General features: G+C 45.5%; 1 long non-coding RNA gene across 1 annotated transcript in view; it reads left to right on the top strand.

Moving 5' to 3' along the window:
* The window catches only part of LOC144761567 (uncharacterized), a 224,087-nt gene that overhangs the window by 40,428 nt on the left and 155,728 nt on the right, over positions 1–27,931 (top strand). The window contains exon 3 of the long non-coding RNA XR_013595791.1: positions 12,689–12,728. This is a non-coding gene — a long non-coding RNA (uncharacterized LOC144761567). The remainder of the gene's footprint in view (positions 1–12,688; positions 12,729–27,931) is intronic.

The raw sequence follows: 27,931 nt of genomic DNA, 5'->3' as shown, positions 1-27,931 counted from the left end.
ACGTTAGATCTGGTAGCTAAAGCGTTGCTGAGCTGTTTGAGAGCTACAGCGGCAGCGGCTGTTTCTATCCGACAGTCTGCTGGTTTGGTATTGGATAATACGTTGATTGTGATGGTCCCACATGCAGTGGATACCTTATTGAATAGGAAAAGACTCAGCACCTTACTAGAGCAAGTCTGTCAGGTTATGAGCTGACTCTTTTGGCAAGCCATGTGCACATTAAAAGGTGCAATGTGTTGAATCCAGCTACGTTGTTGCCGATTTCTGTAGAGACAGATGCTCAAGAACAGCATGATTGCTTTCTTCGGGCAGCGAAAGAAACGAAGGCTAGAGTTGATTTGAAAGATACTCCTCTTACGAATGTTGATGGTACCTTATGGGTAGATGGTTCGTGTTTCAAGCTTCCGAATGGTGAGACGACTGCGGCATATGCTGTCACAACTTTACATACAGTTGTTGAAACAGCATGCATAGCACAGAATTCTGCGCAAGCAGCAGAGTTGATTGCATTGACTAGAGCGTGTGTGTGGTCAGAGGGAAAACGAGTGAATGTTTATACTGATAGCCAGTATGCGTTTGGTGTTGCCCATAGTTTTGGGCGTTTGTGGAGAGAAAGAGGATTTCTTACTTCCCATGGCACGAAAATTCAGCATGGGCAGTTAGTGAATGAACTTCTTGAATCACTTACTCTCCCAAAGCAGATTGCAATTGTGAAGTGTAGTGCGCATAAGAAAGTTGTGGATGATGTAGGTCGAGGAAATGCATTTGCGGATGAAGTTGCGAAGGAAACGGCGAAAGACATGATGAGCCGTATGTATGTTGCAGGCCCTGCTAATTGGGTTATGGCTAGTGGAATGTGTGAAGACACAATAGAAAGTGTGAAGATGATTCAGGCTGAAGCTACGGAAAAGGAAGTGAGTGTGTGGAGAGAAACTACGGGTATGTTGGATTCGACAGGTTGTTGGGTTGAGTTGTCAGAACACCAGCGATGGTTGTTGCCAGACGCGTATGTGCTCCCAGTGGTTACAATGGCTCATGGAATGGCTCACATTAGTTCGAAAGGGATATGCAAGTTGTTGGCTCCAGTATGGCAGAATGCTGGAATTCCGAAATGTGCTGAGAATGTGGTGAAACATTGTATGATTTGTTTGAAGTACAATCCTGGCAAGGGAACTCCAACTCCAGCTGGTCATTTTGCTCCTCCAACTTATCCGTTTGAAGTGATGCAGTTAGATTACATACACATGGAGAGATGCAATAATTTGAAGTATGTCCTTGTGGTTGTTTGCTCCTTTTCCAGCTGGATAGAGGCCTACCCCCTAAAGGATAATACTGCCTTGTCTACAGCCAAGGTTTTGCTCAAGGAGTATTTCACTAGATATGGTTTGCCGAGAATTGTATGGAGCGACAATGGGAGTGAATTTGTGGGTCAAATCATGAAGAAAGTGTGTGCGGGTTTGGGTATCAATCAGAAATTCCATGCTGCGTATCACCCCCAGTCTGCTGGACTTGTCGAGTGCTATAATGGCACTCTCAAATTGAAATTGGCTAAGATACAAGCGAGCACTGGTCTTACATGGCCAGATGCCTTGCCGTTGGCTCTTTTGTCAACAAGGACGACAGTGCATTCTCGTGTGGGACTTAGCCCATACGAAATCGTCTTTGGTCATCCGGCTAATGTTTGGGGTGTGCCGAGGCCTAAGAAATATAGTGACATTGAGTACCCTATGTTGGTGGATTACTTACATGACTTGACTGCTAAATTACGTGTTCTCCACCAACAGGTCTATGACAGTTTGCCGACAGCTACTGCAGATCCAGGCCATACGATTCAACCTGGAGAGTACATTTTGATCAAGAATTTTCAACGAACCAAAAACTTGGAGCCGAGATGGACTGGACCACATTTGGTCCTCTTGGCCACTAGAACTGCTGTTAGAGTAGCTGGTAAAAAAAACTGGGTGCATGCCACCCATTGTAAAAGAGTTCATTTGCCCCTACCGTATGATAAGTGGGTGAGGGATGGAATAGCCTATTCCGAATGTGAAAGGATTCCTAGATTTGTACCTTTTAGTGATGCACATTTGACATGGACTCAGTCAGAACGCGAGGATGATGACATTCTGCAAGCTGCTGTGCCTTCGCATTTGAAACTTGACACCACGAATCCAGAAACACTTTTTAAGGATCAAACTGTGCCTGGTAAAGAGCGCTACAATTTAAGACCGAGAAAGACTGAACCAATGGACAAATAAAGATTGATTTTTTAATGTAGTGAATTACACCTTGTCAGATCAAGAGACTTTTTTAACTTTTTTTCTTTTTCGAGTCACCATCCGGACTCAGCTGCAGGGTCGCGGTACAGCCTTAAGGGGTGAGCCGCGTATTGACATAAGGTCTGTGGTTCATGGTCGTTAGTACGATCTTGACGCACACTTAAGTGAAGAAGGTAATAGCCGTGAGCAGCACGTTAGAGGATGGAGTCTTTTGAGTCAGATAAGGGTGTTAAAAGGACTGATCCTAAGGTGAAAATATGTATATTGATTCGTAGCAAATGTTTTTTGATATTGTGTTTTCTAATGCTTTTGAATATTACGTTAGCTTGTGTGGGTTGGATTGTCTATGTTACGCAACAGACGCTTGCATCTACGTCCCAACCTACTCTTTCTTTTTCTACTGTTTCTCCACATGAATTTCATACGTTTCCTGAACATGAACAGACACGAAGATCAGAATTTGTGAACAATTCGTTTATACAGATGTTGCATCAGCACCAGCTAGTCGTAAATACCACGAATTGTTGGGTTTGTGGTCTTATGCCACATACGACAGATAAGGGAATGCCATATTTGGTTTTGCCTTTTTCGCCTAATGGGTCAGTGTGGGCACTCCAAGCAAAGTTTATCTATGCGAATGAAGCATCTCTTGTACGTTCCGTCAAAGATAATGCGAGTAATAATGCCTTGATACAGGGAATAGTAGATATGATCAGAGATATCGATGCGTATAACGCTATCCCTAAAGATGAGGTACGAGCATTTATTGGTTGGAACAAGACTGGATATAGCATTAGCCTGGCAGAGAAGGAGAGACAAAAAAGGTCTACCCCTATTTGGATTGTACCCCACCGAGGTCATTTTTGTCTGCAAGGTAATGGTCAGAATCCGAGAGCTCAGCTTGGTAAGAGTGTGTGTGATCACACCTATGTCTATACTTCCCAGAAATCTCCACCGTTCGTTCCAGCTATAGGCACGTATTTTGTTTGTTACAACAGAGCATATACATGGTTGCATTCTGATTTTTCAGGCACATGTTATGTGGCATTTATGCTTCCCCCTACATACACAGCTGCTTTCAATTACCATAAGACAAGATATGGTAGAGGTGTTATCGATGCGAAAGATACTGTCGCTCAAGAAGTTGGGGACTTCTTTAAGGGTTTTCTGCCCTTTTGGGGTCCTATGGCTAATAGTAGAAATATTCGTCATCTTACGAGAGTGGTCGAGGCCACTATAAATGAGACTGCAGGTGCCCTTAGCAATATTACAGCTGACCTTCAAGCGGATCGCCTTATGACATTACAAAACCGCTTTGTTTTAGATATTATACTTGCAGATAGAGGTGGAGTATGTAAATTGATCGGGTCTAGTTGCTGTGTTTTCATACCAGATAATGCCCCGACAGTGTACCAAGCCATCTTGAGGTTACATAAGTCCGCTGAGTCTATACATGTAGACGAAGGGAACTGGTCATTGGTAGAGTGGTTTTGGGAACTGCTGTCCAAATGGGGATGGAAGATTCTGATGTTTCTTGGTATGGCTTTAGCGATCCTTTTCTCGTGTTGCTTATGCATCCAGTGTGGTCCCGCCATTTGTGGCCTTTGTGCTACGATCTGTGTGAGAAGACCCGTCCCGAGAGAAGTGAAGGATAATAAGATGATGTTACAGCAACACCTTGATGACCTGATGAGAATAGATATAGACCTGGATTCAGATTGACGTGAGTTTAGGTCATTGCCTACGTAATGGCAAAAGGAGGGTCTGAGGTTCCGTGATTTCGAACCAGACTCCATTTTTTTTTAGTTGTTCGTGACGCCATTTTTGTTTTGCCCTCACTTAGGCCGTGGAGGTAACCGAACAAACAAAGTTGTATGGGCCTCATTGTTCATGTATGCATTAACAGGCCCTTTTCGGACTTGTGAGTGAACTGCAGGACGCTGACCCCGTCACCTGAAACTGACCCTTTCACGAAGCCAATTTCTCTGGCTGATCGTTGTCTAAAATTGCCAATCAATGTTCAGGATATCGTTAACTTTTAGTTTCTTGCACATATCTTATCCTACTCAACATCTGAATTACTTCTTTCCTTACGACTTTTCATTACATGGGTAGTGCTTTCAATTATGGGTTTGTCCGGCTTGTGGAAATTGAATTTGGGACAGTCCTAATAATTGACTTTTGGGTTGGGTTACTGTAAATTGGGTTTTTGTTAATGTGATACTCAGTTAGAAAATGTGTCCTATTGGTCAGAATTTTGCGCAGTGGGTGTACATTTATAATGAGAATATGGTGTATAAAAAGTGATGTCTTGCTCTATGAAATTGAGCAGTTTCCTGAGTTGTACACCATGTTGTATTGCTGGGATTACTGTTACTAGCTGCAGCTAATAAATTTGATCTTTGACGCCATCCAGAAGTATTCTGTGTCTCTGTATTCCAAGACAGGAGAACCCGAAGACTTTGGGCGTGTCCCTGGCGCAGCTGGGTTCTAAGAAAACCCGGTTCTTCATCTCAATGTTTTAAGCTTTATTACAAATGTTACAAAAAGATGTTAATATTTCACTTCTTTTCTTGAATTTTCGTCACAATAAAATACACTGAACATAATCTTCACAAAAGTTATTTACAAAAGTTTAAGCTATTGCCATTATAAATTACAATAGCTTTTATTTAAGTATTAATTATTAAAAAAAATTAAAGCCATTGTTATTTGTAATAACCATACATTTAAGTCACGTAAATACAACACATATTGCATTACAAATGCTATAGGTGTCACATTTGCGAAAGTTAAAACTATTTGCATTGTAAATGACAAAGCTATTAATTACGCTATTTTCAAAACCAATACATAAATAAAAAAATGGTAATTTTTTCAATGGAAGCCTGTGTTCTTGTTTGGAACACACACTCCCATTGAAGTCAAGCGAGTCTGACTGAACGATGTAGGGTATCATCGTAATCGGTCGTTCGGACTCGCAGAACACCCATAACCAGTTCAAGTAGGATTTTACAGTAGGGTCATTACTCTGTTACATAAAAAGGTAAAGCGACTAACCTACAAAACTGGAGTTAGATATCACTGTTAAATACTAATTACAAGCTAATAGACAAAGTATGGACTTAATGTTTCAGGATACTATTCCGTACCTTAATACATTCATATATTGACGCGTGTAATGGCTGGCAGGACCATGTTGGAAAGGCTTACCACAGTCGGAAACCGGTGGTGGTATTACAGTTAGCAAGATTCCACTGGGTGATTTACATTTTCAGTTCCAGAAAACACGTTAGAGTGTCACAAGATTATCTTTCTCTAGTGTTACACAAAGGGCAATTTCCACTCAATGTAATCAGAATAACCAGTCGGAAGTCGAGTCACATACAATGTGGCCTAACGGCCAGCGTTGACCACAACATCCTGTGATTCTGGGCTAATCACTTAATCTCCTCTTGCCTAACAAAATTGTATATTTCCATGTGTAATGTAACTGGTGCTCATGCAAAGTGCTCCAATACCTTCATATCATATGAGATACACATCCATTCAGAGATTACATTGGTTTGTCCCCTGTTGTCCTCAGTCATGTTTGCATCGTAGGGTGTCTATGTTCCAAGTGTAGCAGGACTACATGAAGAAAATGTCTCATGTGTGGATGGTGATAAACTTGCTGTGTACACATTCAGCTTCATTACGCAGAGTCCTGTTGCAAGCCAACAGTCTTGCTTCTGATTGTCCCCGGGCTGAAACTGAATGTTAACAATTTTCGAAAACTGGATAACTGTTACAACTTGACAAATTACCTAGTAAGAATATCACACCATCCCACCGATATTTTGGGGGCATGGTTTTGTGAACAAAATCCGCAACATACGACCTGGAATGAGGCATATAATAAAATTCAGAAAATAATTAACTATGAAAAACAAGCCAGTTGGACTAGAAAGTGAAGGTTCTTATAATAAAAACCATCGGCTAATTTGTTATAATTGGCCATGGTGTCCTCACCCACAATTCCAATATTGAAAAAGTGTCAGGAACTATTTTTGAAGCACCAAGCAATAAATATTTAGGAAATTTAAAAAAGTACTTTTCAGGGTTATTCATAGTTTAACTAATGTGGGACACCTGCCAAAAAATGTCTGAGGTCCCTTCTGCCCTGCTTGGAGTGTATACATATACGTTTTAAATACACTTTAGGGGTTATTTTAGGTGGATCCAGGAAAACTTCCAAAAAGTAGAGGATGTCATGCCAATGTATACACTTTAAATAGGGTGGAAATGTTCAACGTCCCCAGAACTCTAAACAACTCTCATTGTGGGTATATAATGGTAAAATGCGTGCAAGGTCACACCAAACATGTCCACCTCCCTGATACAAAATTGTTGTCATATCTAAAAAAATTGCTAATGATGACGTGTTTTTTTTAAATCTGTTTATTGCTTTTTTATGGTTACAGTTACAAAAAGGATTTACAGGAACACAGTTTAAAGTGATAATGTCAGTTAACAATTGTATGTTATTAATTTGCAATAGCAATTTGATAAATTACATTGTTGGCAACATTGAATAGAAACTGAAAAGACATTGCCACTCCGAGTACCTGTAATGTTAATGGAAGGTAGTCTGACAGGAGATGTATATGCTAATCATAAGAAGTGGTACTGCAAAATGGCTGCTCTTTACATCAAATGAGCATACACCGTTCACAACAAGTAATAATACACAGTGACAGAAATAAACATTTGAGGGTCTCAATAAAACAACAATGAAAACGTGTGTGGAGAAAAAACCTTAGTAGTAACTGTCATGCCAGCCCTTGCTCCCCCCTCCCTGCTAACGAACCCCACCGCTGTCTAGTGCTAAGTGAATGACTCATGTCTGTCCCCAGGCATCATATCAGTGGAACCCTTATCGGGAAAACAGCAGCTCGTCGTCCACGTTGAGCTTGCCAATGGAAGCGACAATGGGGAGGCAGCGGCTCATGCGCGTTGCCATCCGATTTGTCTTCGGAGGATGGTTGGGTTTCTGTTGATGGGGGTGCATCAGGTATATCAGTGTGAAGGTCAACCATGGCCGCATCCCAGCTACTGGCCAATGGATATTTACTGAGCACCATGGCATCTCCCTATGTAGCGCAACACTCACTGCTTGTGCCCAGTTTATAAGCGACCACATCCAAGCTGTGAGGTGTGGAGGGTCAGGTGACTTTCATCTCCATGTGATCAGCCGCTTGCCTACAATTGGACCCAGATCTACGAAGTGAGATGTGACTTTGTGCTTTTTCCCTTGCTGGTATTGGCCGAGTATGCACACCTCCCATGTATGAGAGAGAGCTCTCTCAGTATAATGCACCAAAGTGGGGTTGCGCTCCACACCAATAGCGCTGCAGAGGCAGGCAAGCCCAGGGCATATATATGATATCTGCATTCACCAGCCAGCAATGAGGGCATGTGGAGTCTGTACAGGGAAAGTATCTGGTGATGCTGGCCGGAGTAAGGTAAGCCCTATGTACGATGTACAGCTTAATCAAGTGAAAGCGGACATTGTGAGGTATGCGAGTTGGACCCTCCAATATGGTGGACCACTCCCCATTCATACAGGGACAGGAAAGGTTAGCCTCCCATCATGCATGCATGCAGGGATGCAAGCGGTGGAGTTGTGTGGGAGCGCTGAGAGGTGGCAAGGCAGCCTGCCCTGGCCCATGACATATATATACTGCCTAGTTAGATGCATAGGTACCTCATGGGTCATGTCTCCCCATTTCTGTCCTATTGCCCCTATTAGTGATGTGTGGAGAAGGAACTGATCAGGAGGGAGATCGTCCTCTTCCACCATCAGCTCATAGGGCAGAAACTCACTGTCTCTATAGAGATCTCCCACCATATGGACTTCCACCGCAGTCCAAGCGGTCAGCTTAGTTTCAGTGGTTTAGCATTGGCCGCACAGTGTGACCAAGAGTGTCATGGCTGCCATATATGGCGTAGTCTGCTGCTTAAGGTAGAGACTTCATCTGAAGCAGGGATGCGCCATCAATAAAATCGCTAGCTTGGGCAGTAGCGGTCAGGCACATGGGTGGAACAGCTGAGATATGCTGGCCAAGGTCCAGACCGGGAACAGCATGGCATTGTCTGCTCATTGTAGAAGAGCGAGCCATCTCGACCCCCATTGAAGTTGGGACACTAAATAATATTGCTCAAAGTTGGGGACTGCCAAACCCCCATAGGTTGTAGGTTGGTAAAGTTTATAGAGTGCTACGTGGCACCAGGAGGTGTCCAAATGAAGGTTCTGACCTCTCTCTCACAGGAGTGTAAAAAGGAGGCGCATATGTACAAGGTGAAGTTGACAAAATAGTACAGGAGTCAGGGGAGCATGACCATCTTGAGCAGAGCCACTCTGCCGCGGACGAATAGAGGTAAGGTCCAGCGGAATGTCATTTGGGTTTTCAGCGAAGCATCAGCCCGCCTCAGGTTACCGTCTAGGAGATCTGATAAATTTGTATTCCCAAATATCAAAATGTGCTAGGTTGCCAAACGAGGGGGGTGGCAAACAGGTCAGTGTTCGGACTAAGGGTGGTCGAAGCTAGTGAGAAAAGACAGGATTTAGCCCAGTTGACTTTTAGGCCAGAAAGCGTAGCGAAGTGTCAGAGAGTGCAAGCGATCCCGTCAGGGATAGAAGAAATGTCCCTCAAATAAATGAGAAGATAATCCGCAAAAAGGGAGATCAAGTGCATGCCATCACCTATGGGTACACCCCATAGGTGAGCTGTCTGTGGCTCCACTGCTTGGGAGGAGAGCAGTGGGGACAGCAGGCATCCCTGGCGTGTGCCCCTGCCTATAAGAATGGGGCCGAAAATGAGGGAGCCAGTCTTCATCGGGTCAATGGTAGTGTATACAGTAAGCAATGAGTCTCAGAAACTTGTCTCCAAAACCATAGAGGGCCAGCACCACAAATAGAAAGGGCCACTCTAGGGAAACAAAAGCCCTTTCTAGGTCAAGGACCAGACAGCCTGCATGAAGCCATTCGATAGTGGCCTATTCCATGAAATGGAGGAGCCGTCGAAGTTGAGCGAGGTTGTACAGGCCAAAACAAACCCATTTTTGGTCTGGATGCATCAGTTTCGGAACCAGTGGAGCCAGTTGGTTCCCCCCAATTTTTGCCAGGATCTTGTGGTCCATGTTCAACAGTGCCTGCAGGTGGTGGGACCCCAACGCTTCCGGGTCCTTGACTGGTTTAGGCAGTGAGATAAGGAGTGTTTTAAGGAGAGAGGCTGGGAGGCAAGAGGTCTCCAATGCTACTGTATATAGTGTTTGTAATTGGGAGGTTAGAACTAGTATCAGCAGATATACGGCAGGTGGAGGGAGGGACATAGAGCTTTGATATATGTCCATCAAAATGTGGCAAGGATGGCTGTTCACACCTGCTTACCTGTGTCACCTGTGTTTTGTGTTATTTGATCAAATGCCACCATCCGCCCACCGTTCCTACACAGCCCACAACGCTCATATTTAGTTTTTTATGTGCAACTGTTGTTTACTTTTATGCTAATATGTTTTCTGATTGTATGATAATATGTGTTGAATGTGTTCTAAGTTCTGATAGTATACTTTAGTCTATATAATTATATAATGTTTAATGCTTTAATTGAGAATTAGTTGAACTGTAGGTTGAATATGTTCAAGGCGACAGCAAAGGAAAATCAAATGGATTGAAGAGAATGAGGAGTGATGAAGAAGTCACAGGGGGCGATGCAGTGAGGGAAAGCATCAGAGGATGGAGGCACGGGTGATGGGGTGAGGTAAGTAAACAAGGAAGGAAAGAGAAGGAGGCAGGGATGACGGGGAATGTGAGATGTTATGGACCGTTAGACTGGAGTGCAAGCGAGTGTTTGCAGGTTTGGAATAGGAAGTATGAGGATGTGGCCTAAAGGATAGAGTGGTCGACCTCAAATCTGGGCAACTGGGTTTGAGGTCTCGGTAGGGACGCTCAACATCCTGTGATTCTGGGCAAATCACTTCATCACCCCCTGCCTAACAATTCATGTACGGCGCTCTTAAACCTTCGGGTCGAGTTTGTGCTATACAAACCCTCCGCCAAGAAAAAGAAGTGTGGAAGGCAGTAGAACGGGGATGAGAAGCAAAGTCAGGAAGTGAATTAGATGAGATGTGTTAGCCTTCTTATTGAAGCCCGTCATCAAAACGTACTGGTAACAGTAATGAGGCAATTAAGCCTTCCACAAAATACCGTGGGCCTAATGAACAAAACATCCAAGCAATGGCAAACCATGTAAAAACACATGAAAACGTATGGCTGAAGGGGGCTGACCCAAAGCCCTCTGACTGTCAATTCTTCATCTTGGCATTTTTGAAGAATTCATTTCATGAGGCCTCCCAGAAATTTTGAGTTGTCTGTAGCAAGACCTAAAAAGGCATGCAGGCTCATTTGCTCAGGTCAATTTTGATCTTGCCACACCCTCCCCTGCTTGTGGGAGGTGTGTGGTTACTTACTATCCATGTTCAGGGACTAATCCTCAGCTAAAAATCTACGTCTCATTAAGAAAACCCATAACAATGTGCTTGAGGAGCACAAAAAGTGCGAGTATGTAATCTGGATTATACCATCTTTGTTCACCCCTTGCTGAGTGGGTGCTTAAAAAAATAACAGGGCGCAAAAGGCAATTAAGAAGCCAAATCCCATACAAAATAAGATCCTCAGAGAAAGAGATTTGAATATTTTCCCAAACTAGAACAATTCCAAAGAATGAGTTGTGGCCAGAACAGAAAATGAATGCAATGCAAAAACAGAAGTAGGACCACCTTTGGCCGCCAGGGTTCACTGCCTACAAGCAAGGAAAGTGGCAATGATGCCAACACATTCACACAAATGGGAAAGAGGCGCCCCCTGGCGAATGAGATTAAATATCTCACACACCTCGAATGGGTACCTACTGCTGATGAGCTGGTCTTATTAGCTCTGATATTAATTGTGAGAAGAATATTTCTGGAGAGAGACAATTTGAATTTCGAAGTATGTAAGTGACAACTACTGGAACAATGATCAGAACCCGGGAGGGTTTTAATGCTATTTAAAAGAGGGACTGTAGGTGTTACCCTGAGGAATGCAGTGGGAGATTACGCAATTTAATTGCATTATGCTACTCACCTTTAAGTATTGCAGTTTATAGCGACTAGGCAGATTTACAAGCCCCTTGCGCCACTTTTGCGTCATTTTTAACATGGGAAAAGTGACGCAAAAGTGGCGCAAGGGGCTTGTAAATCTGCCCCGAAGGATTTACAGGAATGCCCTATCTCTGAAATATGAAAATAAATTCCGCAGTGGGGAAAACTTTAGAGCAAGTCCTACTAATTTTCAAGGTCGGTTGTTAATGTTTCTAATTGAAATCTTTCAGAAAAGCAAATGCGTGGAACCGATGCTTACACAAAGCAATTACAAGTGCACATTAAATTACACGTTGACAGGAAGAAGACCTATTTTTTTGAAGAACCCCACTTTTAGTCCATATCTTACTAAAAAGCACTGCACCTGAATTACATACTTGTGTATCTCTGTAATCACACCTGTAATCTGATTAAACAGCTGTAATCGATCAGTAATCATTTACTTTAACATATTTTCCTAGAGTAGTTATTTTTTTCGTTTTTCTGGAGTTCTGTATTTGCAGTTGGTACTACGGGTTAGCCTAGAAGCTTGATCAAACAGCACTGCAGCTGCAGTTGTGCGCTGTGAGCAAAACAGAGCACAGTTAATGTTCGGAACGTGATGTAATCATTAGAAAAACAACACTGCATTTATGGCAAATAAACATTCTCAGCGCTTCAGGTTTAATATTCCATGGCTGCGGTAATGTTTTTGTGAAGAGACCCACTGCTGTCGCATCTGGCTTAGATTTTTTACAAGGAATTTCTAGGGCTTTAGTCTTCAAGTGAGTAAAATATAACAGCATTTTCAGAGCTTGTTAGTTGGTTTTATAGGACTGCGGCCAGACAACCTCCCTCTGTTACTATAATCTCAGCAGCATTCTTTGTAGAGCTTTATACAGACTTGTTTTTTCTGAGGAAGCTGCCCTTGAGGACACTGCTGTATGTTATATATGTTTTGTAAACTGGATTACAGAAAACATGTAATAAGGTCCTTTCTGTAGACAGGATATGTACGTCCATTCTGCTTCCCCTGTTTCACCAAGGGAGGGGCTAGTGGGCGGATTGCATCATGTGTGTGGATGTTTATTACCTAACAAGGGAGGGTCATCACCTCCCACTGATTATTAGCTGATTGCCCTAATTTATTAGAGAGGCGAGTATATTGTGTAGATGGTTGCACTACTTTAATAGTTCTCTGGATTACTTGTGGTAATCATAATTATTTGATACATTCTTTGCACCCTTAGGAATGCCACATGACAGATGTTGGTGCCCCTGGCTTCAACGGTAAGTCCTTCTTCCTTCACCCCCCTTCCTGGGCATAGCACTGCCTCCATCCTTGACCATAATAAGCCAGCAATGATGACAGCGTCCTAAAAATATCAATAACACATACTACAACCATCCCGGGTGGGATTTTGGGAAGGCAAGAATATAATGTCAATAGGAGGCCAGCCATAATTTGCAATATCATGAGTAATCCAGTGATTACTACCGCTTCTTTCTTATGACATTTATTACAGCCTGAGGTTATAGCCCAGAAAAAATTAGTAGCTTTTGTGACATGAAACAACCAGACCAAAACATCAACAACCAAGTAATGCAAAAGCACACAGCTTTTATGAGTTCAAGGTGCAGTAGTAGACAATGCAGCTCTACTCAGAGTCTCAGCCACATATTCTAGTACATTCAAAGATAGTGATCCAAAAAAGTGATGGGGTAAGCCTCCAGGCCAGCCCTGCTCACGTCAACTACAGAGACCTCAGATATTGAAGCCCAAGAAGCTGTTACCCACTGCGTGAAATGCGTGAAATGATCCTGAAGAATAGGAGGATGCACAGCAGCTTCCAAATCATAGCCTTTGGCAATGAGTGAGTGAACTCACCTTCTCATAGTGGCCACATCTGGTTTAGAATATCTTTTGGAGGACCCAAAATGAACAAAAGAGCGTCATGGGTACACAACCCAGACACGTGCTCTAAATAGGACTTTACAGCCCTATTGACATCGAGCATGGCCAAAGAAACGTCAACCCAACCCAATACAGGAATCACCACCTCATGATCCAGATGGAAACCCAAAAGGATTTTTGGGCAGAAAAGAAGGACCAAGATGAAGAATAAATGCATCCAGGAGCACACAGGGGGCACACACAAGAGAACCCAGGTCATCCAAATCGGTCACGGAGGGATTGGCTAGTAAAACACCTTGTATAGATCAATAGGAATCTGTCTGGGAAGCTCAAAAGGATGATTGGGCTAGACACCAATGGCCCAAACCATGGAGGAACAAGCAGAAACTTTTCAACATATGGGAAAGCAGAAAGCATAGAATGTCAAAGGCGCCTCCAGGTGTCATGAAAACCTTTAATTGCACCCCCATTGCCCAGTTAAGTAGAAACCACCAAACCTTTATGGAACCTTTCCAGCATGAAATCAAGAATCACAGGGGCAGGAAACAGACTGCACACTCTTAGTCAGAGAACAATACATAAAGGAAATCCAAATGTAAGTGAAGGCCCAACTGGCCGATAATCTCCTGGAGTGCTAAGCAACAGCAACTGCTGCAAAACAAAGAGCAGCTGACTCAATCTACGCCTCTCAGCCTTTAAACCAACAACCTCAGATGGAGCAATTGGGGAACTTTCAACAGTGAAGTCTGAAGATGTGTGAGTACCACAGGCAGTAGGCACACCTTTCCCACATCCATAGACAGAAACAGGAAAAACAACTACAATGAAGCCAATGAGAGAGAATCCGCAAGGCCACCCCAAACCCCCAGCAGATACTATACAGGCCATGAGATATCAAGAAGGATGGAGGAAGGAATAAAACAGACCCTCAGTACAACCCATCATCGGACCTCAGCACTCTCCGCTATTGTATCCTGAAGCTGGAAAGGTGAGAGAAACAAAGTACAGACTTGACTATATTCATTCAGCAGGATTCTGTGAATTGCTAGAGCATCAACCCTCTCCCCTGTTGTTTCATATTCTTGTCTACTGTAGCTGCCGTCTTTTTTCATACAGTGAATTGAGCAATACCAATGAATAATATCTGAATTAGTATTATATAAGCCCAACATTCAGTACCATGAATCTTGACATGATGGACTACAAAAACCCCCTGCATATGGTTCATTGCCACCCGAAGGCTAGTAGCATGAGGAATACATTCGTTTAAATAGGGATGTACAATGATGCCCTCTGCATGCAGCTACCCCACCAGAGTCTCCAGGGCCTTGTTGAAAACCCTGGACTCTATCTTGAGGCCACAGCTAATGCTGTGACCTGGAAATGACTGCTGCACGTGGTGGATCAGAGACATTTTAGAAAGGAGGCCAGATTAGTACATGTGGTTATAAGCTTTGGTGATCCAGAGAGGACTGAAAAATGAAATGTTAGGGTGCACCAGAAGAGTGATACATTTCAGGGTGTCCAACTTAAAAGTCATGCTGTGAATCCAGAAGTTCAGATTCTTGAGGTTCAGCACCAACTTGAACCTGACAGTCACCTGTGGGACCATGAGATTTATAGAGTAGTACCAACAACACCACTCGCTCCAAGTAAGCAATACGTGCACTCACTTGTCCACTAAGTCTTATATCCGCGACTTCAGTACCAGCTTCCTGACTGGATCTCCGGGAAGAGACATGATGAGAAACCCTTATTCTGAGAGGCTGAGAACTATGGGTCAGATATATGGAGTTATTTAGGGGCTCCAAAGCCTGCGTTTCACTAAATCACAGTTTTGCAACCTGTATAAATGTGCTAAACCCATTTAGCAAATCTGTAACATGTTAACGAATCGCTAAATGGGTTTATGAATTCACAAGGAATCACTTTTTGAAGGGACGTGTTTAGGGTGTTCCTGCCAATCAGTGATTCCTTATGGTATGTATTAATGTTTTGCAACCGAAATTTCGGTCACAAAACAGTAATACTTTACCACCTCCTCAAAGGAGGTGGTAAGTAATTTGCCAATGGGAAGGGGTCCCCAAAGGACCCGTTCCCCTTTCAGAATTAAAAAATATATATTTTTAAGAGTAGGCAATGGTCCCGCAAATCACTGCCTACAGTTAAAAAATTAAAGTTAAAAGTTTATTTTTTTTAAACACATCCCGTTTTCCTTTAGGCAAAACAGGCTGCCTCAGTAGGCCCCCATATTTGTGATGGCTATTGTTCACAAACTCCAATGTACCTCATTAATATTCATGAGGTAGGTGATTTGACACCCACTAGGAATCAGTAATTTAAAAATAAAAATTTAATACATAATGAACTGTGATTTACTAATTGCGATTCGGAGAAAATTGTAATTTGAAAATTGCGATTGCGAATGTTAGTACATCTGGTCCTAAATACAGGCATCAATGGACATGATGGAACGGATCCAAAGGGCTTGAAAGTAACAAGCTCCACACGGCTTGAAAGAAACGGGTGCCAGAAAGACCTGAATCATTGCAGTCATCCCTCAAAAGGAATAAGGAGTCAATGACTGAAAACAACCAGAAAGCTTGCGTGAGTGTTCATTGAATCTAAGGATCTAAAAGGTCCCAGATCTGGAGCCAGCTGTATTTAGCAGTCACAGTTGATTACAAATGAAAGTTGGGTCTTAAACATTGTGAAAATACACATCTGCCGAACTATCAATCTATTGTTTTGTCATAAAAACTTCTGAACACTCCATGCCAGCTTCGATAAGCTCAAGCAAGAACTGGAAGCCATTTTCAACAACTTGACATCATATGCATACGCACCCGTTCTCAAGAACAGCTTGGACCATGCATAGACCCTTTTCACAATAGCTTCCACCTTGTGGTCAACACTGTTTCTTTAGGAGACATATCCTTCGCTAACACCACCAGCCTTCCAACTCACTTTGGGAACATAGAATCAACAGAGTAGTGTCTGACAAGCCCAAGTCTTCACCATCCACAGGATATAACTTGACAATATATTTGGGCATGCCCAGTATTTCAGGGTGAAAGTGCAACACAAAAAGATGATGAAGGGAATGTTGAACATTGTCTAACATTCACCTCCAGCGGTACAAAAGGGGGTGGTGATGGACGGAGCATCTGAACCAATCAAACACTCACACCCAGTCAACAGATCTGGGTTTAATCCATCACCGTTCTTTAGCCTACTCTGCCACCCCAGTTCAGACATGGCCATATGCAAATCAGTCTGACCCTGTGCCTCATGGGAACAGTCCATCCTGAACTGCCAAGCCATGCCTTCCCTGGACCGGAAACAAGCTTCCTAGGACCGGTTTCTGGCATTCTAGCCATCTTTAGCCAGGCTTGCTTGAATCCAGTGGCAAAGTGAGCAAGGGACTCACGTGTGAGCATACCCTGCCAACTTATGGCGACAAAGCGGTACAAAAGGGGGTGGTGATGGACGGAGCATCTGAACCAATCAAACACTCACACCCAGTCAACAGATCTGGGTTTAATCCATCACCGTTCTTTAGCCCAATCTGCCACCCCAGTTCAGACATGGCCATATGCAAATCAGTCTGACCCTGTGCCTCATGGGAACAGTCCAGCCCGAACTGCCAAGCCATGCCTTCCCTGGACCGGAAACAAGCTTCCTAGGACCGGTTTCTGGCATTCCAGCCATCTTCAGCCAGGCTTGCTTGAATCAGGTGGCAAAGTGAGCAAGGGACTCACTTCTGACCATACCCTGCCAACTTATGGCGACAAAGTGGTACAAAAGGGGGTGGTGATGGACGGAGCATCTGAACCAATCAAACACTCACACCCAGTCAACAGATCTGGGTTTAATCCATCACCGTTCTTTAGCCCACTCTGCCACCCCAGTTCAGACATGGCCATATGCAAATCAGTCTGACCCTGTGACTCAAGGGAACAGTCCAGCCCGATCTGCCAAGCCATGCCTTCCCTAGACCGGAAACAAGCTTCCTAGGACCGGTTTCTGGCATTCCAGCCGTCTTCAGCCAGGCTTGCTTGAATCCAGTGGCACAGTGAGCAAGGGACTCACGTCTGAGCATACCCTGCCAATTTACGGCGACAAAGCGGTACAAAAGGGGGTGGTGGTGGACGGAGCATCTGAACCAATCAAACACTCACACCCAGTCAACAATCTGGGTTTAATCCATCACCGTTCTTTAGCCCACTCTGCCACCCCAGTTCAGACATGGCCATATGCAAATCAGTCCGACCCTGTGCCTCATGGGAACAGTCCAGCCCGAACTGCCAAGCCATGCCTTCCCTGGACCGGAAACAAGCTTCCTAGGACCGGTTTCTGGCATTCCAGCCGTCTTCAGCCAGGCTTGCTTGAATCCAGTGGCAAAGTGAGCAAGGGACTCTCGTCTGAGCATACCCTGCCAACTTATGGCGACAAAGCGGTACAAAAGGGGGTGGTGATGGACGGAGCATCTGAACCAATCAAACACTCACACCCAGTCAACAGATCTGGGTTTAATCCATCACCGCTCTTTAGCCCACTCTGCCACCCCAGTTCAGACATGGCCATATGCAAATCAGTCTGACCCTGTGCCTCATGGGAACAGTCCAGCCCGAACTGCCAAGCCATGCCTTCCCTGGACCGGAAACAAGCTTCCTAGGACCGGTTTCTGGCATTCCAGCCGTCTTCAGCCAGGCTTGCTTGAATCCAGTGGCAAAGTGAGCAAGGGACTCACGTCTGCGCATACCCTGCCAACTTACGGCGACAAAGCGGTACAAAAGGGGGGGGTGCTGGACGGAGCATCTGAACCAATCAAACACTCACACTCAGTCAACAGATCTGGGTTTAATCCATCACCGTTCTTTAGCCCACTCTGCCACCCCAGTTCAGACATGGCCATATGCAAATCAGTCTGACCCTGTGCCTCATGGGAACAGTCCAGCCCGAACAGCAAAGCCATTCACCCCCAGTCACAGATCTGGGTTTAATCCATTGTTATTTTGCTCACCACGCCACCCCAGTTCAGACATAGCCATATGCAAATCAGTCTTTACCCTGTGCCTCATGGGAACAGTCCAGACCGAACTGCCAGGTCACGTCTTCCCTAGACCAGAATCAAGCATCCTAGGACCGGTTTCGGGTTTTCACCCCTCTTCAGCAAGGATAGCTTGACTCCAGTGGCGTAGTGAGCACGGGACCCAAGTCTTCACCATCCACAGGATGTAACTTGACAATAAATGTGGGCATGTCCAGTATTTCAGGATCCTTCCATTCCCTCCATATGACAATCTAGGTGGGCTAGTGGAGTGGCAAACCAGAGGTGGGGTGCAAGTCATACCCCGAAGTGAAATGTCCCATCTAGATTCGCAGGGGGCTAGCCACATTGTCCTGCAGATAAGACAGTACCTGATAAACCAGATCTCTAGCCAGGAAGCACCTCATCAAACTCTGAGCCCTAGGGAGGGAAACTCTTGCCACAGTGATCGGCCAGTACTGTATTTGCACAGCTCTATCAGCAAAGGACTGCCGTTCACCAGGAGCTTAAGCCATAGAGTGTCTAACATCAGACTTAGACTTCCACCAATGCTATTTGGGAGCAGAAGGGGGAGTGGGAACTGGAGCTGCTGTAATATCTTCTCCCAGCTGCAGACTTGCGAATACATGTCAGGGAAACCAATACCTGGGGATTTACTTGTCCTCCTGTTAAAGCTGCCACTTATGGCTGGATGCATCATCGCAGACCCAGTATCCGCTGCTGAATAGGCTGGTACTGATGTCTGGCCGCTGCCTCTGCCTGACCCAGCAGAACAGGGAGGACAAGCCCAGAAACACCACAATGAAGCGGGAGTCAAACGAAGTGCGGAATCTATGAGAGAGAGACTTGAAGCGGCCATTTGATCTCTTGCTCTGGTCGTGTCACCTCTACAGCCACCCAGGTGCCTGGCTCTCAGCAGAACAACTTTCCTAACAGCATCTGTTGATGTTTACCCATAGAGTAGACAGAAATCATGCTTTCACCGCCGTTTTATGGCAGAGGAGGAAAGCGGTGTTTGGAGCACAGGAAGAGCCGCTAAGAAAGAAGACGGACTCTTTGCTGAAAACAGGATTTTCCAAGTCTGTCATGCCTCGTGGTGTAATACATTTAATGAGGAAGACTGCGTTGAGGTAGTATTTCATTATTTTGGCTGTATTCCTGGCATGCTCAAAGGTCTGGAAGGATAGAGAGGCAGACACACCAGATTTGCTATAGAGGATGCAATGCAGAAGAACATCTAGTAGCGACTACTCACTTGGGGTGTCCCTCTCAACCAAGAACAACACACCAAGTATCATAAGATAAGATATGCCGAGAACAATGCAGACATAGACCAGCTACTGTGCCATATGCTGTTCATAGAATCAATAGTTCTAGCTCATGAAAGTCTGCAGATGAAGACAAGGATACGATTCCTTTAAAAGTAGCCCTCAGGTCATTGGAAGCAGTTTGGACTGTGATTGTGCTCAAGGCGAATTCTCTTGTCATCACTTGGCTAGTAGCATCACAGAGGGTTTCTTGCCACTCAGTGATAGCCTGAGAGAAGGGTAGTAAGTAGAGGATGTGGCTTAACGGTCAGAGCGGTTGACTTTGAGCTGGGGAACCTGGTTCAAGTCTGGCGGGAGGGTCAAGCATCCTGTGATTCTGGGCAAATCACGTAATCTCCGCATGTCTAAAAAAATATATATATGGGTGTGTCCGTCTGTGTTGCAACGGGTGCTCATGTAACCTTCGGGTCGAGTTTGCGCTATATAAAACTGCAAAAAAAAAAAAAATGATTTCCCTAAGTGCACATTAGTGCATTTTATTTCACAAACAAGTAGTCAGCCCTGTGAATTGCTGTTGCACATGGTCAAAGATCACTCACAATTTCATACATTAACAGTGCTTTAATTTGTAAAAAATTAAGGGGCCTATTAGGATGGGGGACGGACTTGCGTCCGTCCGCCACCCCTGAGGTGGAGGGACCGTCCGCAAGGGCAGCGGCGTTCCCTCCATGCCAATTAGGATGTGACTGCCACCATGGCGGTCACATCCTGTATCGTTAACATTGCGGCGGGTGCTGCTTCAAGAGCACCCGCCGCAATGTTAAAAATGCATGCATTGCATTTGCATGCACAAAGTGTCCGGCACCGCGCAGTGCCTGCCGCTTTGTGCATGCAAATGCAGGGGGGTACCTATGGTGACCAGGGTGAAGGGGGGGTGCACATGGGGGGTACCATAGGTACCCCCCATGTGCACCCCCCCCTTCACCCTGGGGCCCCCCCAGAAGCAAAGGTCCACATGCTTTTCCACGGCGGAAAAACCGCCGCGAAAAAGCATGTCAACACATGCTTCCTAATGTGGCTGGCGGTGTCTTGCAGACACCGCCACCAAATAGCAGGCTACACCCCACGGATCAGCTGTGGACGGACCTGCCGTCCACCGCTGATCCTACCGCCATCCTGATCTGGCGGGTGGTGTTTACAGGGACCGAGGCAGTGAATCCGCATCCTCCGGGCCGGTGGTGGCTTCCACCGGCCCGGAGGATGTGGAGTCACCGCCATCCTAATCGACCCCTAAGTGCCAGGGCCCTCATCAGGCGTCCACTGCAGCCAACACCACCCATTGCTCCTGCTAGCTCTACCAATGCCCCAAAGCTATAAGATTATCATGTGTGGCAGGGCATAGTAATTTTTACCGTTTATTGATTTAGTAAACAAGTATTGTTGTGCCCCCTCTAAATAGAACAAACAGCCCACCATGTGGCAGACTGTCATAAGCGCCAGTGCTGCTAATTAAGTGCCGGTGCCGAGTACCAGAAACCACTGGCTCAAATTAAGCACTGTGCATTAGCCAATCTCAGCATCCATCTCTCTTCGACTACAGTTTCTCAAGGAGGTGTTCCTCCATATCCCCAAACCTAACGTAATAATGTGCAGATTTAGAAAATCCAACGATAAACCCAGAGCTTCGATATCCAACATATAGATACTCTCTGATTGCTTGATTGCTCCGATTTCTGAGTAGCCATTTCATTTAGCCAGATAAAGCCAGCTAGAGTTGTGAGAAAATTGATGTTAGATGTGTGTTTTAAACAATGCAAGTCTGAAGGTGTTTGCTAGTGGCACAATGAAAATGTATTTCGCTACTTGGTGGTCTCCCTAGAGCTTTTTCAAGTCTGCATGAAAACACAATAAAATATTTTCATAAACAGCACTTCGAACAGGAAGGGGGTGTATTCAAGAGATGTTGTGTTGCCAACATTGCGGAGCTTGTAATGTTGAACCAGAGAGTGAAGACAGATGATGGCACATTTGATCAGCCTTTCAAAATGCATCAGTACTGTTAAGCTTTCTGTACTGGAACAATGTATTTTAGGTATTCTCTTACCCGGTGCACAAAGAGAACCAGCTTAGAATTGCCACTTAGTGACAGTGTTGACATTGACCATAGGACATCAGTATAACATTTGACTTAATCAAACAATGGACACCTGGGCAATTGCTTTGTGGATCTTAAATGACATTAGGTAAAATTTGGAAAAACTCAAGGTTAGGGGGCTCACAGCAATGTCAGACTGTCAACAGTGGTTAGAATTACCAAAATAAGTGCAGCACTAGCAGATAAAGGCAATATTTAAACACCTAAAATGCATCCATTAACTATCAGGTCCAGAACAAGGAAAACAAAATCTGAATGTAGATGGAAGCCATCTATCGACACTGCTAGCCAGGAGACGAATCGCGAGGGCGTTGGAATCTGCAATTGCCTGCAAGATCTGTACCTGGAGAATGGAGCTGATAAATTGGCTGATGCCGAAATGGCGTCTCCCACATTACGATGAAGGATTAACTGAGGAGGTATCTCAGGGAACACCTGGGGTCCAATGCTTCGGAACTATGTAGGCGCGATGATGATAGACCCCTTGGGCCGTATCATGATGGGCTTTGCTGGCGCAGCACAGAGCCGAGTGCCAATTTTATGCAGCTGCACGGTGTAAAGGGAATTCATGTAATCCAATATTTATTTAAGGTAGCACAGCTCGGAAACAGTGAATAAGGTTTGCCTCTTTCTGAGGCATATTTACAAGGGGATATCACCACCAGAGAGTCACTTTTAGCAACGTTCTGGTGGCGCTATGTCCTCCTTCATATTTACAAAGCGGCGTTAAGCCACTTTTTAAGGCTTAACGCCACCTTGTAAGTAAGGCCTCTTTACACGCATCACTTAGCGTGAATGGGGCGTGCAAAGGGTGTTGCTGTGAGCATTCCACCACAACAGCCACTGCTTTTGATGCTGCTCAAGATTTATAAGGAGGTGGAAATCTGAGGCAGCGCCAACAACTAATGCCATGCAAGAGCAGGTGTTAGAGTGGTGAAACGAGAAGAAATTATTTTATTTCTCCGCATTTTTGTTGAGCATTCTGTAGCACACATAAAAAGAGAAAAATGCCATTAATTATTGTTTATGTGCAGGAAGGTGTTTTTTCCTGTGCATAAATAATCATTAAATAATGACGATGATTTGCTACTTCTATGTGTGCTGAATTCTGCAGCACAAATAGAAGTAACAAATCGCCATTAGTGATTGTTTATGTCCCAGAGGAACACCTTCCTGCACATAAACAATCATTCACTGCAACACAGGCACCCTTGCACTATGGTGCAAGGGTGCCTGCGTTAGTGCTAGACAGCTATATTTAGCACCTCTGCTAGGGAAAACACAGGGGTGCGCCGTATTCTTATGAATACGGCGCATCCCTGTGCTTTGAAAATGGCAGAGGGCAGAGCTGCCAAATTCGGCGCAGCTCCGCGCTCCGACATTTTCTCGTAAATATACCCTTCTGTGCCAGAGCTGTACTGTCTGAAAATAAAGCACTAACTCAGAAAAATTGGGTTTAATTAATTGACTTTACGCCCTGCAGGTGCATGAAACAGGTGCTCAACTCTGCGCCAGCAAAGCCCATTATGATCCAGCCCCTCAAATGGCTAATTAAGAGTGTCTTTGAATGTTGAAACTGATGAAGGCATTGATATGGACAATTAGACATTTGGGAGAGAACTGATAACATTTACTTGCAAGTAATGGGACATGTGAGCAGCCAATAAGTCATCAGATACTGCAAACATAACATATACTGAAAACTATTCCCACTGTAAAATGCTTACTATTATAATCATGTATTAATATGCTGGTCCACTACATGGTTTATCTTCCTTAACAAAATTAACACAGCATGGGAGCATGCACCACCAAGAAAAATTTAGAATATCTGTACAGAATCTGCAAGATTTCCCAGTGCCACAGAACATGAGCTGCCATGGGCTGCTGCTACGAGTCCCTTGATGTTGAATGGCTACTTCCAGATGAAGTGGCACAGTAACAGTACTACATGTGCGGCTACAAAAGCCTTGAGGTATATATATCTGCACACCTTTTGTTGGGACGGAAAAGTCCTCTGCATGGTAAAAGATATGTATCCCTGCACTGAGTGCCCAACTGTACTGTTGTCTGTATCCCTAATTCAGATTTTTTTGTCATAGGCAAATGTGTATCATGTGTGTTCACCCCGATATAGCTCTGTCTGACGGATTGTGGTCTTTTTGGACTGGGAGGGGATCACTGATATCCAGGACCAAAATAGCGAGAAGGTAAGTGCAAATAGGTAAGTATAGATGTACTATTCTTAACTTAACATCTACGTTCCTTGAAGATATATATATCAGCAAGGTACATATATGTGGAGTTATATATAGTAAAATGTTGCTTACCTATAGAAACTTACCTTCACAATATTTTTGTCCACGATATTCTTTTTTTAATTTTTTTATTTTATTTTTATTGCAGATTCACCGTGATCAAGTAACAAATACTTAGGTACTCCCAACAATAGCCACCAATAGCGTCTTTCATCAATAGCAGTTGGATACACGGCCATTTAGCCCACACCCCTGAGGTCGGGCGGCAACTTTCAATCGAGCGCTTTCGGTGGAAACCAGTATATAGTTCTGAGCAATTCAAGGGACATTCCGAACATCTGCAGTGTTTTTCTTTTGCTGAAAACTCCCCCCCCCATGAACAATAAAGAACACAGGTTATGTACTTCCATCAGATTACATACAGAAAAAACTCAGCAGCAGCCACACCTTCCCACCCACTCGCCCCTCCGCCCATGCCAGATACGTCCTTTCCAGATCTGCGTCACAACTCGCAGGCACCTTACGACGGTCCACAAGTGCAGTATTGATTAACACCTTCCCAGTGCCAGTGTCCCAATGATCCCGGCCACCCGTCTCACACTCATCCCGGGAAGCCCACCCTCACAGCCCCCCTCTAGTCCACGGTATCGTCTCCACTTGGACCAAACTCTGCGGAATGTTTTGGGACATCCCCTGGCCTTATAGGTTACCCTTTCAGCTGCCAGTAGATATCAAGCCCCCTTCTCTATTCCTCCATGTCGGGGGGGTCTGGCGCTCCCCAGTGCTTTGCAATATCCCTTTTTGCCACTACCAGTGCCAGGACCAGAAAGATAAGAAGGGGCCGTGTCAGGTCTACCTCGTTGGTCATGCCCAATAGAGCTGGTTTGGGATCTCGTGGGATCGGGGCCTCTAGGACCTCCTCCAATTCTTTGAACACCTGGGTCCAATATGTTTGTATGATACTGCAAGACCATATCGTGTGGTAGAAATCCCCAACCCCCTGAAGGCACCTAAGGCAACTTGGGTCCTCTACCTTCCCCATTCTGCATAGCCGCTGTCTGTCATAGTAGGTTCTATGGAGTATTTTCAACTGAATCAGTCGCAATCGGGACTTGATTGCCACATCCCGGGTATGCATTAGTACTGTGTCCCAGTCCAAGTCCTCCATCTCTCCCACCTCCGCCTCCCAAGTGGCCCTGAGCTTTGCCAAATCCTCCAGCATATGGTTAGTTAACGTTTTATATGTCAGGGAGACCGCCTTTCCCAGCAGCTGCTCCTGTAGGAGCCTCCCCTCCAGAGGTGCATATTCAGGAATATCTATGAGTGCGATATTTTGGGCCTTCCAGGCGTGCCGAAGTTGTATATATTTAAAATGTTGTGTGTCGTGAAGCCCGAAGTCTGACTTAAGTACCTGAAATGATTTGAGCTCCCCCTTGGTAATTACATCCCCTATCGTGGAGATGTCAATGTCGTCCCATCTTTGGAAACCTCTCAGTTTGTGGAGTTCTGCCAACCACTGGCAATGCCACAATGGTGTCTGTCGTGTGGGCTTCTTATCCCATCCCATGCGACGGTTAGCCTTCGTCCACGCGGACAGCGTCACTGACGTGGCCGGGAGGAGGGAGGTCCGTCCGAGGGAGGTCCGTCCAGGGAGGTCCGTCCAGGAGTGCCATAAAGGAAACATAGTAGGCCGACATTTTCGCTCTTTCCAGTGCGTATGTCGGGTGGTTCGCTGGGGCATGGAGCCAGTCATTTATTGGCGTTAAGTGTTCTGTCCAGTAGTAGGCCTCTAGGTTAGGAAGTGAGATCCCACCACTGTATTGATGTCTCTGGAGCGTGGACAGAGCCACCCTGGCATGCTTCCCTAACCAGAGGAAGGATCGCAAGTCTGCATGGATCCTGCGGAAGACCGATGCCTGTATCGGGTAGTATTCATTTTGCAAAGCATATAAGAATTTCGGCAATATGACCATTTTATACATGGCCGCCCTACCTAGGAGAGTCAGCGGGAGCTGTCTCCATCGGTACATATCCGCCACTGCGTTAAGTATGATCCTTTCTACGTTTCTACTGAAGGAGAGGGCCTCGCTCACAGTAATGAATATCCCGAGGTATTGGAAGCCCTCGGTAGTTGTCAGTAGGCATTCTGGTAAACTCCCCCAACGATTGCGACCCCCGGGTCATAGAGTACTGATTTGTGCCAGTTTATTTTGTGGCCGGCCATCGTGCCATAACGTTCTATTTCTCGGAAGAGCTCTGGGATTGCGGTTTCTGGTTCCGTTATATAGAGTAAAACATCGTCGGCGTAGAGCGAGATTTTTTCAGGCACCGAGTCAGCGGCACTGCTTGTAAAACCGCGAATGTCATTGTTCTGTCGGACCCTGGCGGCGAGCACCTCTATTGTAAGCGTGAACAAGAGGGGAGACAGGGGGCAGCCCTGCCGAGTACCTCTCTGAATCTGAAACTCTCGGGATAAAGTCCCGTTCACCCGCACCCTGGCCCTCGGGGCAGTGTAGAGGAGCCGTACCCACCGAATGAAATTCGGACCGAAACCGAACCTACATAAAACTGCAAAGAGAAAGGGTCAGTGCACTGCATCAAACGCCTTTTCGGCGTCTAGGGAGAGGAACCAATTGGGATCGGCGCGGTCCCGTACTTCTTGTAGCCAGTTATGGGTCCTTCTGAGGTTCAATTTTGTGGCCCTGTCCGGTAGGAAGCCCGATTGATCTAGATGTACCAGATCCGTAATAACTGTTCGCAGTCGAGCTGCCAGGATGGTGGCCAACAGTTTCACCTCCGTATTCAGTAAGGAGATGGGTCGGTATGAGGTGCAATCCTCACGTGGTTTGCCCTCTTTATAGATCGGGACAATTGTAGCCCTAGCTAGGTCAGGGGGCAGCTCTCCCTCCTCAAAGGCACCGGTAAAGAGTCCCCCAAGGTGGCGCGACAGTAGGTCCGCTGCCCGCTTAAAGAGCTCCGCCGGGAAGCCATTGGGTCCCGGGGTTTTGCCTGGTTTCAATCTGGCAATGGCCTCGGTGATGTCATCCACCGTTATGGTCGCCTCTAGGGCCTCCATGGACTCGGGGGAGAGGGTCGGCAGGACCGTTGCATCTAAATATTGTAGCGCCTCCTCTTGCGTAGCAAGGTCCCGAGCCGCATAGAATGCTTGAAAATGCGTGGCAAAAGTTTCGGCTATCTCCCTATCAGTGTTGACAGGACTGCCGTCTCCGGCTTTTACACTATCAATCCATCTCGCCGCCCTTTCTTTCCTGCTGAGCCACGCCAGGAGCTTCCCCGACTTGTCCCCTACATCGTACAGCCTGTGAAGGGTGGCAAGGGCCTGGGTCTTCGCTTCTTCGTTAACCAGTTCCCTATATTGTCTCTGGACATCTAGCAGCTTTCGGAGGGTCTCGTCGTGTTTTTGGGCCAGATGGTCCCTTTCCCTTTCTAGGACAGCCTGTTCTAGGGCGGTCACCTCAGCCCGGAGTCTCCATCTTTCTTCACCCAACCTTGAATTTATCCTGTCCCTAAGGACCGGCTTCAGGGCTTCCCACAGAGTAACCCTCGAGTCTACCGTGCCCTCGTTTTCAGCTAGATACACCTTAATGTCAGCCTGTATACCCCTAAGTAGAGTCGCGTTTTGTAGATCCCAAGCCGCTAGGCGCCAAGATCCCGCGTGTCTATCCTGATCCTGTCCTACTCTTACATACAGTGGCGAGTGGTCCGATATGCCCCGAGCCCTGTATTCTGCAACATCATCCGCCCTCAGGTATTGTCTGGACATAAAAACGTAGTCAAGGCGCGAGAACACCTTATGCGCCCCGGAGTAGTATGAGTATGCCTG

The sequence above is a fragment of the Lissotriton helveticus genome, chromosome 6 (genome assembly GCF_964261635.1).
Source record: "Lissotriton helveticus chromosome 6, aLisHel1.1, whole genome shotgun sequence".
NCBI classification, from domain to species: Eukaryota; Metazoa; Chordata; class Amphibia; order Caudata; family Salamandridae; genus Lissotriton; species Lissotriton helveticus.
The sequence above is the reverse complement of the archived record's forward strand: the minus strand, read 5'-3'. Positions and strand labels throughout refer to the sequence as shown.